Raw genomic sequence first — 13,967 nt, forward strand, 5'->3', positions numbered from 1 at the left:
GTATGAAAACCTTTGACTCTATCCCACATCTGTCACCTGGCTGTACCAAAAGATGAGCATTCGAAACCAACAAAAGCCTGTGTGAATTCACAATCTATTGAGTGCTGCTCTGTAGCTGCTGTGTGGCTCTTCAGACACAGAACTGAATGGCATCATCCATTGGGATGCTCAAAACGCTGCTCCTGTGCCCTGATTAGCCTGTAAAGCTGTCAGTGGATGGCTCAGGGCAGCCTTCCAGGGAACAACTTTCTCTAATTCCAAGCAGATGTGCTGGAAGTGCTATCTGGTTAGGAGAGCAAGGCATATGTACAGATAGGACACTTTCATCTTTCCAGTCATTTTAATACTTTTTCCTGTTGGATGATGAGCACATCTCTGTGCTCACAGTGGAAAAAGAATGAAGGTGTTTTAGGCCTTCATTTAAGCACCATCTGTGAGGTGCTTTGAGATCCCTGGGGTGGAAGGATAGTGATGGATGTGTGTGCTGACATATCATGGAAATCAGCAATGTGTTTTGGGGTGTGAGGAGCAATTTGTAAGTCTGTGTTAGATTGTTAGTGGCAATTTGCTTTAATAACACCAAGGATTTGTTTGCATCAGCTTCATGCACAGCCATGCTCTTTTTCATGCAGTTCAAGAATCTGACAGGAGATGGTTGATTTCCTGCATTCATACATTTTGGAGAAGAATTTTAAAAAATAGAGAACATAAATAGTGCTTTCGTGGCTTTATGAAACTGTTGACTTTTTAAAAATTGCTTTTATTTAACTATTAGATTACAACAGATGGGTTAATTCATCTCACTGTCTTTATATGTATTTAGATGGTTCCCATCTCTGTAGGACTGGTGTTCCTCCCAAGTATTTTAAAACAGAAAAACAGCCTTTTCTTCAGGTTTCTATCTAGCCACTAAGAGGAACAGCTCGATTAGACTACAGGGATTGTATTTGTTGGGCTGGCTACTAGCCTCCTTTGCATGACTGTGTGTGAAGAAATGAAGCTCAGGAGAGAAGTTTTGCATTTGCCTCTGATTGAATTCAGAAATAACTTCTATCTCTGTGAGGCAAACTAAGTTCCACAGTGCATAAATACTGCCTGGGAAATGTGAAACTCCCACAGTCTTTTCTCACCCCTTGGTCAATGGTGGCAGTGCTCCAGCAGGAGCTGGCTGTGGAAGATTACGAAAGGCTTTGAATATCAGACAAGAAGACCAAAGTCTGCACTTAGTAAGAATCTAGGGTGAGCAAAGCACCACACTGCTCTCCTCTGCTATGCAGACATCTGCTGTATTTTACACCTGCTGTGGCTTATTTCAAAGCACAGAGAATTGCAGTAATTAAGCTGCAAGACACAATTGATGCACCAGTGTGTCCAGGCGTGCACTCCTTAGGATGAGGTGCAATCTTCTGGCCAGTCCCACCTGGAAAAGGGAATTTCTGCTGACGTTGTTGTTCAGCCATCCACTGGTGATGTGGAGAACACAGACACCCTAAGGCTGCGAGGCAGATGCAGCAGCTGACTAAGAAACTCTGCTGCTGTTGGGATGTGAAGGAAATGTTTAACACAAAACTCAGCATAGAGGTGAGTCTGCACAGTCCAGAATGGCAGGTCCTAAACAAGACCAATGAGATACCAGCTTCATTGACCATTTCACTGTTCCCACAAGACAGAACTTGACAGAGTTTAAGTTCCACCATGATGTTGAGAGCAGTTGGTTTCTGGGGACAACAGAGACCTGAGTAAAGTGTCCCAGTCATTTCTTGTGAGCACATGCATCATCTGATGTGAGTTACTCCTGCAGGAGAGTTTAGAACCTTTTACAACCCACCTACAACCACACAACCCTGCACCCACAGGCCACAGAACAATTAGCAAGAGTTTCAGTTTGTATGTGCTCAGGCCTGCCTAGGCTAGCCTTAACCTTTCTGGTCTAGGCAACCTGAGCTTTATAAACACGGTGCCTGGCTCTTAGCAAGCTTGCCAGGGGCTGTGGGGACATTTGGAGGTTGAGGCCACCACGTTCTCATTACTGTAAGCTGGGATCCATTCAGCTCAGCTGTGCCGAAGTGCTGACTTCACGCTTTCCTCCTGTCTGTGGACAGCTTGTGGTGCTTTGGTCCCCGAGTTCAGGTCTTTTTCACTCTCTTTTCTGCCACAGGCCATCAGAGCATCCCACTGTAGCCTGTGACAGGGAAGGTGGATAGGAGAGCTCTCTAGAGTAGCAAAGGCTTAGGGAGGGACGGAGTTTCACCACCTCATCCCTATTGTGCCTCTTGGCTGGGGGAGACGTTCGGCAAGTCTGATTCGACATGACGGCACATGCTGAATTCAGACATTACCATTTCCCTTCGTCAGAGGGATGTTCACTCCGTGTCTCTGCCCCTGAGCCGAGGCGAGGCCAGCGGCACAGCTCAGCTCGGAGCCCTCGCTGCTCTCCGCAGTTCTGCGGAACATGCCACGCGTTCGTAAGGCACAAATAAATCAATCCCCGCAGTGCCCCAGAGCGGCTCCGCAGCACAAGGCGGCACAAGGCGGCTTTAAAACCCAGCCACCGACGCCGATTTCAGCCGTGCAGGAACCCCCCGGCGGTGCTCCGCACGGAGCCCGTGCCCCATGGGCAGTAGTGTCCCCGCTCCACGGGATGTCACTGCGGAGCCGGCGGACACCTGACACTTCGCTGCATTGTATCGCCTTTCCTGGGCGCTGTGACCGCTCCTCACCGCGGGCAGCGGGCAGCGCTTCGCCGGGGCGGAGAGAATGATTGTCTCCTTTCTGCCTCCCGAGTAACCTGTGCCTGCCGGGGCCGGCACCGCCTCTCCAGCCGGGGCGGGAGCACGGGCAGCGCGGCCCCGGGCTGCAGCGCCGGCCGCATCCAGCCCCGCAGCATCGCGGAAGGAGGCGGGGGGCGAAAGCGGGTTCACTTCCGCCTGGCTGCAGGAACCACAAGCCCCCAGAATATATTAGAATAACAGAAAGGTCCCCGTCCCCCACGCCCCCCAGCCCCGGTTTTGCCGCCCTGGAAGGAGGGGTGCCGAGCGGAGCAGCGAGGCTGCCGGATCGATGCGGAGCCGCTGAGGCGGCGCGGCCGGCCCCAGCTCCCCGCCGGCACCGCGGCCGCAGGACGGCAGCCTCCCCGCGGAGAGGCCAGGGAGAAGGTCTGTGCTTTGCCTTTGTACCTAGCGTGCCCGGCTGCAGGCCGTGCCCCGGGCCGGCTCCTGCAGCCAGCCGGCCATCCAAGCCCGGCCGGGGATCCGTGCGGGGCTGCGGCGTGCGGCGGGCTGGGGACAGCCCCGAGCTCTTTGTCAGCGCCCGGCTGTCTTCCGGAATTCCCGAATCTGTGCCTTCTAACCGCCCCGACCCCTGTCCTCGGGCTGGCAGACTGCTTATTGGAGGTTTCAGGGAGAACTGGCTCCTTGGAAAAGGCTCTGGCGTGTGCCTGGCGGTGCCGGTTGGGCCTGGATGCTGCGGGACCGGGATGCCGAGGGACCGGGATGCCCTGGGACCGGGATGCCCTCGGCCAGGGATGCCGAGGTTCCCGGGATGCCCTGGGACCGAGATGCCCTCGGCCAGGGATGCCCCGGGACCGGGATGCCCTCGGCCAGGGATGCCCCGGGACCGAGATGCCCTCGGCCAGGGATGCCCCGGGACAGGGATGCCCCGGGACCGGGATGCGGCACTGCCGGCTGGCGCTGCAGGAGGCACAGGAAAGCTGGCGTAGGGCTGGAAGGGAGCGAGCCAGGCTGCTTGCCCGCTGGGCCAAGTTCAGTGCCATTGATGCACTTGCGCACGCCAGATGCACCTTCAGTGACTTTTCATTCTTAAGATCGTTACTTTTCACGTGTTAAACATTTCCCAACTTTGGACTTGTTATTTTTAATCTGAAGGCTCAGCAGGAGGGTCTTGAGTGGCTTTACGCGAGTCACTTCCAGACTCACAGGAGACAGTAATTGGAATGGGCTGCCTTGGAAGCCAACCACAGCCTAAAACTCCTTGTTTTGCCAGTGACATAATCCACCTGCCTATCTAGCCATTCCCGGTTTGGGTCTGATGCCCGAGTTTAAGGGATCACCATCAGCTGGCTGAGCAGTTTAAGAGATTGGTAATGGTAAATACAATATTAGAAGTGGAGATGAGCACTGTGGACTTCTGCTGAAACAGGACAGAAGGTTAATTAGCCATCCTCCCCTTAGGTTGGGTGCAGAGCTCCCTTCTGTCCTGTTACTGTCACTTCAGTGCAGCATTCAGGTTTTCACTCTTGGCAGACTCTGGGCATACTCTGTCCAACAGAGATAGTGAGCACTGAGATCCTGTAAAAATTTTGCTGCAGCAAAGTCTAACACTGACAGAAGTCCCAGCAGGAATGACTTACTGGCAGCTGGAACACTCTTTTCCCATTATTTTTAAATAAGTAACTGCTCTAAGTGAACTATTGCACCCCTGCATGTACATAGTTTTCTTCACAAAGGTGAAACCTGTGGTCTGTATGTCTTCAAGTCATTTTCATTGGAGTGAGAATTCTGAGAATCATGCAAAGATTCAGGTTAGGATAAGTATATGTTAAATGAGAGAATAAATGGATTGACTGCTGTGATCTCTGGTATACTTTTAAAAGGTAGAGAGGCAAGCTGAATAGGTAGGGCTATTCCAGTAGTTCTGATGTTGAAGGTGACTTCTTAACTAGGGATCATAAATGTGCTGATGCTGTTTATATTTATCTTCATTCTTTTTAAATTTGTGTTTGATGTCTAAGAGAGCTGAACACTTTGAATTCCAGAGTGCTTTGATGCCTCAAACCTGTACACTGGTAAGCTGAGCATTGTGCTTTGGAAATGCTGCCAGAAGCCTGCACAATTTAATATTACTTTAATATATAGCAGTATATAAGGGAAGTGATTTGCTTAAGACTAGTGAATGACTGGGGAAGAAAAACACTGTCCTGTTATTGCCCTGTGACTGCACTTCCCCTTCCAATTCCATTCCTCTTGCCCCCTTTTGTCCAGATATAAGTGTGACAGCTAGAATTGTTTAGGAGCTACTTGCCCTTCTTTCTGAACCTTTTACAGGAACTATGGTCACAAGAGAGAAGAGAAAGTGTGAGTGTTCAGTCTAAAGAGACATCCAGAAATGAAGGTATGGCACAGAAGGAATGAGAGGCAGTGAGCTAAAGCAGTCTGAGAGCTGATCTATGAAAAAAATAAAAAACAACTGGTCCATCTGTCATCTTGCTCATTTGCTTTCATGAAGTCTGAAGGTGCATTGAAAACAGTTTAAAGTTCATGTTCTGAAGCATGTGAGTTAAGCTTCTGACTTATATGTGAGAAATTGAAGTGACTTCTCAGTGGCCCTGCAGTCACAGCCTCACATAACACCAGGCTGGGGTGCAAGTGTCTCATGGTGTGGTTAGTTGTGAAGAGTTTTAATAATGGACTGTAGAACACAATTATTCTTTTGCTTGTGAATCTGCAGAGGATGGGAAATAACTTTCTTTCATTCTGCTTCCCTTTGAATAATTTATTCTGAATTCTCTTCTGCCTGTGATGTGCCTTGAATTTGTGGCGGGGACAGGATGGAACTCTGGCTTCTTGGTCAGCTGGAGAGGAAGGTGCTGCCTGGTTAGGTGGTTCTATAGATGTGCTGCTGTGACGTGGTTGACAGCTGCAATAGCATGGTTAACTCTTAACTCAGCTGTGTGCCTTCCCTGCAAACTGAGTCTTGTGAAGGGAGTTGTCACTTCAGAGTCGCTTACACTCAACTGCAAGCTTGGGATTTATCCCACAGAAAGATTTGCCTCAGCACGGAGACAAATGGGTAGGAGTAAAAGTAGTAAAATGTGAGCTTTGAATTATACTGTTCAATGCAAAGATGTCAAAATAAGTGAGAGGTGCTTTACCTATGAATGAAGAACAGTTCTGAATGACATGGTGGTGAACAGTATGGTGCAGGTAGAGCCATCCCTCTGCCACAGGCAGCAGTGATGCAGAGCATGAATCCTTCTGCATCTGTTGTCTGATGTTCAAATTGCTGAGATTTCATCTTGAGCTGTAAAAACTAGGGTAACATGTCCCCCAAAACCCTCATCAGCAGTTGTAATGTTATTTGAATGCAACTGTTGTGTGGATTTCTCTTTAAAACCGGGTTTACTCTCCAGAAGCCAGGGAAATCTGAATATTTATCTGCATTAGCAGAATGGTATTAAATGCAAAATCCTTAGCTGCCATGAATATTTATTCTTATCTTAGCTGCCTGGCTTCAAACTGCTTCTCTGGCTGATTGCCATCCCTGAAGGTTATTTTCCCAGAGGTTTTGGAGTGGACGCTCACACACTGATACACCTCCAGATTTCATGTTCCTTGATATTTCTAAACAGTTTGTCAGTAGTTGGCAAACAACTACATAAAAACAGTCAGTGAACAAAGTATGGGCTTAAAAATACCTTTGGGCATCAATAGATAGCACTTTAAATCATCAGATCATAACTGTTTGAGTATATGTAAATACTCTCAGTCTCTCACGGTGCTGTCTTAAGACTGAGTACCTTGAAATTATCCTAATTGAAGCCTTAGCCCTTCAGATAGAATAAGATGCATTTTGAGGTCCTATAGGATTTTTTTTTCTAAACTCCCCAGTAATCTCTTTCAGTGCATCGTATTCTGGAAGATGTCACTGTGGAACCAGGGGTCTGGAGTCACAGGTCTGTTGAGCACAGCAGGGTATGTATAGAATCCATGGTGGATGAAATGTTCACTGAGTGCACTGGAGGAGGTTTCTGAGTACACAGCTCTCCAGTGTGGGTGCTGGCCCTTGTGGGTATTTTGTGGGTAGTGCTATTATTCCTTTTAGCTGAGTACTGGCAGCCTGTCTCCATTCTTGATCAGTGCAGAGGGTCTATTAATATAATAGAAATATATTAATATTTACTAAGGACCTACAGTCTGGTTCCAACTTTACCTGAGAAAAATCACAGTACGATTTAGGATGAATGTGACTTGTGAGGTTGATATAGTCCAACCTGCTGCTGAAAGCAGAACCAATTTTTTTTCCTCAGGGCTTGGTTCAGTTAAATCAGCAATGCCTCCAAAACCAAAGATCCTACAGCCTCTCTGATGCAATTTCAGTGTTTCACCATCCTCGTGAAAAAAAAAAGAATCCAATCAGAATTCCCCATGTTTCAGTTTGTGTCTGTTACCTTTCGCTGTTCACCTCTTCTATACCTTCTTGGTAGGTAAAAGTATATACATGAATAGGTTGATATATAGAGTGAGGATAGAAGAGATGTGAAAAGGGCCTTTTCATAGCTGCTTTTCATTACAGGCAGCTTTCCTAAGGCTAAGATCTTCCATGTGGTTTACTCTGATGTGAAGTTAAGGTTGTCACAGCTGTAGCCTTGCAATGAACCTGTCTCCTAAATCCTGCCTTTGAGTGCAGCATTATGTGACAGACTGGGGACTGTGTCACTGGACTGGATGAAGTGCTGAATTAATTTGTCCCTTTTTCTACCTGTGGGGTTTTCCAGGAGCTTCTTGCCGTTTCAGTAATGAAACCCATTTGTTGGCATGTTTTTCCCCCAAGGGATGAATTTGATTTTGGGGTGGATCCCTCCTGTCGCATTTTGTATGGTGTAAGACATTTCCTTCCCTGACACCAAATGTGCCCCAAGCAAAGTCACTGACCAGTGTCAGCAGCTTCCCAAATTTTAAGCCTTGGCTACCATCAAGTGGCAGCATTATCTGCAAGGCAGCTTGTGACCATGAACATCAAACACAGTGGGAGTTATAAATTTCTGTGGGAAAGGAGAAGGGAAAGGGAAAGGGAAAAGGAAAGGGAAGGGAAAGGGAAAGGGAAGGTGTGGATTACCTGTGCTCACATGTCACTAGACCTCATAAACAGGGACTTTGAAACAGCCTGAAGCTGTGTCAGGAGAGGTTTAGGCTGGATATTAGGAAGAGGTTCTTCACCAGGGGGTTGGGCACTGGAACAGGCTCCTCAGGGGAATGGTCACAGGCTCAGGCTGACAGAGCTCAAGAAGCATTTGGACAATGTTCTCAGACATGTGGTGGGATTACTGGGATTGTCCTGGCAGGGCCAGTTGGACTTGATGATCCTTGTGGGTTCTTTCAGCTCAGGATGTTCTGTGGTTCTGTGATTCCATGAACATGTGTCAGCCAAAGCAAAATGGAAATTAAACTGTGTAGGAAATAAAAACACCTTTGTAAGTGAAATAATGGATAACGGCCTCTCCTAAATATACCATTTATGTGTTCTGAAGTTGAGAAATTTGTATTTAACTTCTGCCATCCCTCCCAAGTCCTGGACCACTTCTCCTTTCTCATATGTTGTTGTTAGGTAGTACAGAGTTAGTGAAAAAAATCTTTTCCAATAGGCTCAAGCAGGTTAATGCACTTTGATGTACACTTTGATGGTGGTGCACTAAAAAGTCAGTGAAACACTGATTGAATTTTCAGTCACAATTTCTGTTCTATTCCTTATGGGCTGATTTATGCCGAGGTTAGCAGAGAGCAATAATCAAACAATGATCTCTTACATAATAAGACAGAGGATCAGCTGGAAGAACTGACCTGCTGTCTGGTGGTTGGTGTGAATGTTTTATTTTTGTGGTAGCATAAGGACTGCAGTATTAGAGTAGTTCTGAAGGTCACCTGCTCTGCTGTTCTAGCCTGGTATGACTTGTCCTGTGTGGCTCAGGTGACAGTAGAAAGACCATGCAACAGGAACTTGCTGTCAGTTCATTTCCCCACATTGTAGCTCATTTTCTTGCCTTCATAGATCAGCATATAAATTAATATGTTTTCCAGAAGTTTATCCTTATCAATTTAAGGACACTTTCCAGCAACAGGGACAGTAAATTCTACAACAGGCTGCCTAGGGAGGATGCAGCTGAAGATTTTAGGGAGGAAGAAAGCAAGCATTGCTGAGGACAGAAGTGTTCTGGTGGGAGATTCAGGTCTGCACCATCAGTTCAACATTGCTGACAGCTTCTATTTCACACATAGGTGGTCACTGCTGAATGTCTGCAGGGCAAACTCTTTTCCTTGCTGACCTCCCAGCCCTTGCCATCAAAAATATCCCTTTCATCCCACCTAAGGGTGAATGTGGAGCACAGGGCAGAGCCTGTGGTGCTGCAGCTCTTCTGCCACGTTCACTAGTCACAGGGTGTAGGGTGTGGAGCTAAGCAAAGCATGGTAGAGGTGACCATTTCCCTCTTGCAGGATGCTGGGGTAGTTACACAAATACATAAAAATAGGGGATAGAGCAGTGGGAAAAGATATGTGTAGAAATAGCAGTTCATAATTCTGTTGAACTCAATAGGAGGTTGTGCTCTGGTCTTCAGTTTTGCTCTACACCTAACCTTTAATGTAGCTCATCAATCTTCCATTGCTCAAGGGCCTCATCAAAGTTTGATTAGCCGTTTTAAGGAAAACAGTTTATTGCTGAGTGACAATGAATCACAGCCTTCAGATGAAATTAAAAGGCAGGAAGAGCCCCAAACCAAAGAAGGCAGTAAGATCCCTGAGCTCTGGAAGAAGCCCTGCAAAGGCTGTTACTGAAGGACCTTTCTCTGCTCATCCACACAAACTCCTGCAGGAGGACTCCCAGATCTTGGGAGATCTTGGCAGGACCAAACTTCTCTGAGAAAGAGGCTGTAAATACAGGAAGATCCCCATTTAGTGCTGAGGTCACAGGACTGTCCCCAATTCTCATCTTGCCCTGCTGTGTGAGACTGGGTTTTTCACTTAACCCACCTGCACTTTGCATCTTCCAGATAGAAAACTGTTCTTATTTATCTCTTTGAGATCTCTATAAAAAGGATGCTATGTATCATCCTCACTCACAGTCAGCTAGAGGCAAATCATATAAAAACTCTGTAAGTGCAGCACATTTTGGCCTGACAGGTCTTTAATAACCATTTCACTGGGACTCCTTAATAGCTGCAAGAACTGAAATGGAATATCCTTCTCTTGCATATTCAGAAAGGCACTTCAGACAGGTGTCTGCCCAGGCCATTGTCCAGCACAGAGTGCACTGGGAGAGCACATCCTCACATGAGATTTTATCAGAGTGTGGGGTTTCATTTCTGCCATGCCACCTGTGAGTCGTGGAGCCATGTGACAAATGGGGCAGGAGCCTTTTGGTTCTTTTGTGGGGCTTTCTCATAGGATTAAAGAAACTGTCCATTTTCATTTTCAGATTAGTGCTTATATTATTAATTAATGATGAGGGGGATAAGGAGGTCTGTTGGCTTCACCCCTCTTTAATGTTTATCAGGGGAAAAAATATACCTTTGAAGACCTGTTTATTTTAAATTTTTTTTCTGCTAACAGCTAATGATGTTTACCAGTGATCTCCTCAGCAGTGGCTTGAGTGTCTTTGGCTCTGAGCCTGGACAGGAAGAATAAGGGAATAATAAACTGAAAGATTATTTTTAGGGGATTTCTAATAATTGTTTATTTCCTTCATTATGTGTTCGAGGCTCCTCTCCTTGAGAAAACTCCAGGTAACCACAGAACTGAGGAAATTCTAGTATCTTGGGAACTGAGGAGTGAAAGATGAGAAATATGATGGAGAGCAGATTTGCAGGCAAAAAACCTCATAATTCAGTGGAGTCCAGTGATCTTGTGACCCAAAATATCCTCCAGTTTATTCAAAAATTTTCCTTAGTTCTATGAAATTTCTAGAGGAATCATCATTTTCAAGTCATTCATAGAGAAGGAAATGGTGCTGATCAAGATACAGAAATAATTATTTGCTTTAATGTTCAGATATGGCTTCTTGAGTTTTCCAGTCAAGCTCCAGAACTACTGCTATTTATTCAAGTAAGATGATGAGATGAGTTATTTTCAGTTGGCAATCAGTACATTGGCTTTAGGGAATGAAAACTGTGTTCCACGAGCAACAAGAACAGCAACATCAACAAAAGATTTTCGTCTGTTCCTTGTGCCAGTCTGTGTTGTGTGTAAATCTGTAATTCTCAGCTGCCTTCCCATCAGCCATGTGTGGAATCTGGGCTGTGCCTGTGGTGAGGAGTGACTTGCCTTTGCTGCCTCCTGGTTGGGAGAGCAGCTTGGGCAGCTGAAGGTTTGCTGAGCTGCCAAGATCCATTCCGGGGAATCCATGGCTCTGGCACCGCTGGAGCTCTGCACTCTGGACTTGGAATGAGGTTGGCCATCCATTGGACACCCTGCAGATTTTTAATGCCAGTCTTGGCTTCAAAAGTTCCCATCATGAGGATTTCAAGGGGGGTCCAAGCAGGTTTGATTGCAATGATTGCAATTTTCCAGAGCAAGTGCTAAGGAAGAGGTGTGTGGGCACACAAAACGTGTGTGGATTGTTTGAACTCATCTTTAATCCTTCAGGTTTGGCAGTGGAAGTAACACCCCTTTTTTTTTCCTTCCTGTTTCTTGGACGGAGGAAAAGAAAAAAAAAAGAAATATCTCTGCCCTTCTGTATCTTTCTTGCAGAGAGCTTGTGAGGTAGTAAAAAATCTCTCAATTATTGTGTTGTTTTTTCAAAAATGGGGCTCTTCCTCAAGGTTTTCCAGATTTGATTTGACTGATGTGTATGATGAGCAGACTTGAAGCATTCTCTTGCCGGTTAATAAACAGCCAGGAGACAAACTCAGCTGAGGATCCCTGTCCAAGTAGCACAAAATATGAGGACTACAGAGTTATATTTTCAGAAATCAGAAGTTAATTATTAATTTATTATTTCAGAAATCTGCATTAACTCAGCCAAGAAGACAGACATGTAAACACCAAGGCTTTGTTCGTTATTGATGTTAAGATATCAAACACATATTCTGTGAGATTGTATTTAAAGTGGAACTTACCTCTGTTGTCCAGAAAGGACAAAACATCTCATGAAGGTTTGCATGTGATACCCTGAGCTTCACTCTGAGCTTCTCTCTGGAGTCCAGTCTTCTTCCAGTCTTTTTAGTTAACTCTGAGGCTTAAAAATTAGGAATGGGGTGAAGTTTTGCCTCTTTTGAAATCAGGACAGTCTTAATTTTAATCCAAGTAAGAGTATGGGTTTCATACTCTTTTAAAAGCATTTGAGGCACAGTTTCCAATTCTCTATTTGGGATTTGCTCTGATTCTCAATGAGAGCATCAAGTTGGAAATCAATGTATTTGCCATTTGTGCTTACACGAAATTACAGCTGTAATTGCACACAAAATTAGAAGCAATTTTAGGAAGAAAAAAGTCTAATTTTAGGATCTCTTAAGTGATTTGTCCCAAGTGTTATAACACATGTGAACAAGGAGTGTTCATTTCCTTTTGTTGCACGTGCAAAGTTTGTTTAAGGAGCTTATGGAGTGCAAGTAGCTGCAAAGGAGATAAATTTCTTTATTTCTTGCCGCGTTTGTGAAATCCATTTAATGTCATGAAGCACTGATTACCTACATTAAAAATCCCAAACAATGGTGGTGTCTCATTTGGTAGGAAGCAGAGCCTGTGTGGACAACTGAAAGCTTGCTTAAAGGCAATCTGTGACCCACTCCATGCTGTCCCTGTGTTAATGTGAGAATGGGTATCCTGGGCACCATCTGCTGTCCCTGAGCTTCCAGCCTTGAGCACTCCAAATTGGTTTGCTTTATTAATGCTGGGCCATTCAGAGCAGCAGCAGTGCATTTGTTGTAGTCTGTGAAATCAGAAGTTCCAATTGTAAGCGTACAGAGATAACTGTCACTTTCAATAATTCGCTCAAACATGATAGCCACCACTTTTTCCAACCTCTCAGGCAGAGATGCCATCTTCCAAGCTGGAGTTACCTTCAGCAAATCCAACAAAGGCCTCTCCGGCTTTTTAGGGGGATGAGGTTTTAATTCCTTGGAAGGTCATTTCATTCGGTAAATTTATTGGATGGATTTATTGGCTGGCTCTGCATTTTAACTTTTGCAAATGCTCTCTAGAGAAACAGAGTATCTTGATATAAATAAATATTAATAAATAGGACATACAAGGTGATTATTTTTAGAGGGGCTAAAGGGCTGGGTTATCAAATATCCTCAACTAGTCTAATTAAATCAGTTGAGATTTAAAGGACACCATGCATCAGTTTTGCCTAAGCTTATTGTCAGGACAAACAGCTACAATCTCAGTTGCAAGTACCTAATAAAGTCTCATCAAATGATGATTCTGTTTGTGCTTATTAGCTCTATGGCTCTTCATTTGGTGTGCATGGCTAATTAGAAATTAGAAGACAATTCCTGTGAGTACCTAACGTTGCTCGTTGCCAAGTTCCCCAGGTAAAAGTCAGGACAGTTCAGCTGGTGGCCACGTGCTCCGCCCTGCTGCTTGGGCCCATGGTCCTGAGAGGCAGAGAACCTGCCCTCCTCCTGCTCCATCCCTGTCAGGGGATGTTCCTGAGGTGACATCCACTCCCCAGCCTTCTCTAGGAAATAAATTCTTGGCTTCCTTCCCTTTTCCAGGTGAGAGAAGTGGGTATGGCCAATGCTGTGCTCTGTGTGCACTGGGAGCATTGGGGCTGTGCCAGATTCAGCCCCAAATGCCCACAGTGGGGATGCAGGGGGAACTGGAGCTGTTTGGGGTGTGGGGAGGTGGGGAGGCCATGGAGAACATTGTGACTGGCTGTGGTCTCAGCTGATGTGGTATCCCATTGAAAGAGGATTTTGTGGCAGAATGGGTCTGGAACAAGTCCCCCAAAGCTGTTGGATGATCCAGTGAGAGTGTAATTTTGGGGGCTCACTCTCCTAATTCTCCTGATTGCTCTGTTTCAGCTTGATCTGTGTGCATAATTTATTTATTATGACCTCTGTGATGAAAAAAAATTAACCACTTACCTAATAAGCAATACAGCCAACAGGGAGAACAACTTTCAGCAGCTACTTCTGTCCCCTCCCTTGCCTGCAGAGCTTTCTGTTGTTTCTTTCAGTTATGGCTGAAGGAGACAAGCACTCCAGGGCCAGGGAAAATGAGAGTTAATTACAC

Source organism: Sylvia atricapilla, chromosome 21 (genome assembly GCF_009819655.1).
Source record: "Sylvia atricapilla isolate bSylAtr1 chromosome 21, bSylAtr1.pri, whole genome shotgun sequence".
Taxonomy (NCBI): domain Eukaryota; kingdom Metazoa; phylum Chordata; class Aves; order Passeriformes; family Sylviidae; genus Sylvia; species Sylvia atricapilla.